Below are 3,543 nucleotides of genomic sequence, written 5' to 3'. Positions count from 1 at the left end.
AGACGATGGACTCTGAAAAACAAACAGGGTTCTAGAGGGGAGGGTGGTGGGGGGATGGGTTAGCCTGGTGATGGGTATTGAGAGGGCACGTTCTGCATGGAGCAGTGGGGGTTATACGCAAACAATGAATCATGGAACACTACATCAAAAACTAATGATGTAATGTATGGTGATTAACATAACATAATAAAAAAAAAATGAGTGGTGAAGACACCAGCCAAATATTTAGCTGTGACTTCCTGGTCTTGCCATCCAGCCACCCATGCTGTCCATTCTTTGCCACCTTAACCATAAGATTAGGTTCCGGAGACCATTTTTTTTTTTATCCAAATTAAAAATCTGCTCGAGGTGTAGCTTTCTTCATTAGCCAACTGTTTTAGTACAAGGGATGATCTACACCCACAGCTTCGTGGAAAGTGTAGCAGTTCTGGAAGGCTCTGAGCTGCACTTTGCCGTAAAGAAAGGCACGTCTGCCAATTGTCAGCTTTTGTCGGAAGGCCTTCATAAACTGCGATGGTCTCTTTCATTGTGAACACTCTTGCCCCCATCACTTCAGAAGTCTCGTGTGCTAAAAACAAATCTCACGAACCACCGTGACCTTCTGTGTTGTAAGATGGGACTGGTTCTGAGTTGGCAAAACCCGAATTTGAACCCAGAGCCGGCTGACTGCGAAGTCCCATACTTTCTCCTGTTCGACCGCCTTTATTAGACAAGGAATATGCAACAAGCGAAGCCAGCAGCCGTGGGCCGCTATGACTTGTTGGGTGAAAAGTAGCTGACAGCGTGGCCACCCAGTGATCCTCTGTGTTGCTAGGGGCTCTCAAGGGCCAGGCTTGTGTCCTGGCCTCCCGCCTGCCTGCAGCATCTGTGTCGTGGCCCACGCAGAGCACTGCTCAATCCAGGTTTTATGAATGGAATCCTATTCAAGTCAGTAATAAAAACAAGTCAGACGTAGAAGTCATTCCTTTAGTAAACAAATCTTACATTTTCTTTAACTAGATTGGGAGACTGCCTGGGGGGTGGTGGAGGGACATATTTGACACTTTGGTCTATGACAGGCTTTCCTGGGAGGAGTTCTAGAAACTTCCTTGATGCAGGTGGCTCAGGGAGTTTTATCAAGGCCCCTAGGACACAGGAGCCCTCCTGGGACGAAGCCACGCTGACTGACTTGTGGAGTGCATGTGGGGACATCGCATGTCCCCGTGTGCGGGAGAGTGACCGTGGGGGGGCCTGGGGTCAGGCAGTGAAAGAGACAACAGTCTGACCGAGGGCGGCTAGAGGGGTAGATCCAGCACTGGACAACCTCTGAAGGGCCGCAGAGGAGCAGACACAGTCCTTGTGGCCCCCAGGGCAGGGCAAGTCCCCTGGGGCGGGGTGGAGGTGGGAGTGTTGAGCTGGTGACCTTAGCTCCCAGCCTTACACCCATTCTTCAGTTGTTTGGACTTCTCCTGACTTTCATCCTCCTCCCAAAGTTCAGGTGACTCGCCCACTAACCGACCAGGGCCTTGGGATCAAAACGTTACCCTGTTAGTCAGTGGTGGGTGCTCCTTGCCCTGCGATCTGAATAGACACTGGTCTGCTCGCTGCATGACCTCCGGCTCAGAGTTCCCATTTGTAAAATGAGGGTCATAACTGACTTCACAGGTTTGCTGTTGCCTTAAATGAGATGAGGAATTCTAGGAGGGTGCTGAGCATATGGCTGAGCCCTGTGGGGGGCACAAAGGCGTCGCAGCGGGCTCCCAGAAGCTTCCAACCTATTTGGGGTGACAAGACACGCCCTGAAGGCAGAAAGCCCTCCTGCGCACATTTCAGCATGCTGATGAAGCAGTAGGGAGAGAACCTATGGATCAGTTGGTCTCCCCCCCAGAACTAGTGCTCAAAAATTACTTGTTGAGGGAGGGCAGGATGAATATCTGGGTATCCTTTTCTCAGCCTCTAGTCATCAAACTGATTAGAAAAATGGAGAAATGATCTTTCTCAAGTTGCAACATTCTCATTTTCATCTGCGTGCCAGAGGTAGGCTCAAAAAAGTCAAAGTTGCTCTCGGGAGCTCTGGGGAGTGGGGGTTTTCTTCCACCCGAGGCTTGTTTCTCACACCCCCCTCCCTCATCCTCCTCAGACACAGAGGGATGGAGCCCCAGAGGAGAGAGGCAGGAAGCTTTTCCAGCCGGCAGCCCTGGGACCAGCCCCCCAGATGGCGGGCCGGAGCAGCAGGAATAAACCCGGATTCAGAGTTCTCGACAACAGCAAGGCTGCCCATCAGCAGAGCCGGCAGATGTCTCTCCAGAAGGGCAGGGGGCCGGCGAAGCGTCCCTCCAATGTCTGCCTGTCAGCCTGGCCGGGGGGAGCATTCCCGGCCTGTCAGTAAGTCGTCCCTCCATGGTATGGCAGCTAAGCGCTGCTGACGTCACCTGCAGGAGCCTCATTTGGTTTTGGCCTCATTTGGTTTAAATGCGGACGCTGTTCCTGGCCGAGAAGTGCACTTGCTCATCCCGGATGCCACATTCATGTGGCCGTGCTCGGCCCACACACCTGTGTCTCCAGGGAAAGCCAAGTGCGCCTGTCCAGGTAGAGGCTGATGGACGGCCTGGCCCTGTCGTTCTTTTCTGTTCTCTCTTCCTGCTGCTGGGCCCCTGGGCTCCCCTGGTTTTGAGCACATTTGCAATCGTCTAGAGGCTGGTGGCTGAGGGTGGTTACCTCTGGATCGTGTGCCTCTCCCCTTTCCTGAATCTTCTCCTTGCTGGAGTGTCCATACCCCAACACGTGGTTGGGGATGAATGGGTATTCCCAATGCCGTGACTGTAGGTGATTCCGCATTTATCCTCTGACGTGAATGTAGAGATGGTAAATGTCACAGCCTCACCGGTTTTAAGTATGCTCATGACTTCAGAGTCCATGGGAATTTGAATTTCAAGAGCTCATCATTTCTCTTTCTAGGAAGATAAAAGAAAAAAAAATACAGATGTAATAACATCTGGGTTTCTGTGATGCCCGACTCAGTCACATGGGACACGAATCCTTCTCCTGTGCCCACTGCCCCTTTCTTGTTGGGGGAAGAGTGTAATGTGGTAAAGGAACGCTGGTTTTGAATTCTTGCCTCTCTGGGGGGCCTGAGTACACAGATGGTCCCTATAATAAAAAAAAAACCAGATTTTGCTGATAATCGGCAATATGTCAACATTATACATAAAATATTTTGGTTCTATATCAAAACGAGCCTAGTCTTCATAAAACCAACTTGCAGACACTTTCCCCACTTCAGTTTGAGAGATTAACTGAAATTATTCAGAACGGAATGACATCATCTCAAGCCTCTAGAATACAGAGGTAGAAGCCAAGGAAGGGGGATGTGCCCTCACCCTGGAATGGAGTGGAAGGAGCAGGTGAAGTCAGAAGCCTGAGGTTCGATCCCCACTCAGCCACTCTGATGGCATATCCTGGATGAGACCACAATCTCTCCTAGCCTCACTGTTCTCACCTGTAAAATGGGAACAGCCATCATTACATCGCTCGTCACCAGGATTCAATGCGTCAGCACGTGGG

The sequence above is a fragment of the Neomonachus schauinslandi genome, chromosome 10 (genome assembly GCF_002201575.2).
Source record: "Neomonachus schauinslandi chromosome 10, ASM220157v2, whole genome shotgun sequence".
In the NCBI taxonomy this organism is placed as follows: Eukaryota; Metazoa; Chordata; class Mammalia; order Carnivora; family Phocidae; genus Neomonachus; species Neomonachus schauinslandi.
Note: the sequence above shows the minus strand (reverse complement) of the source record.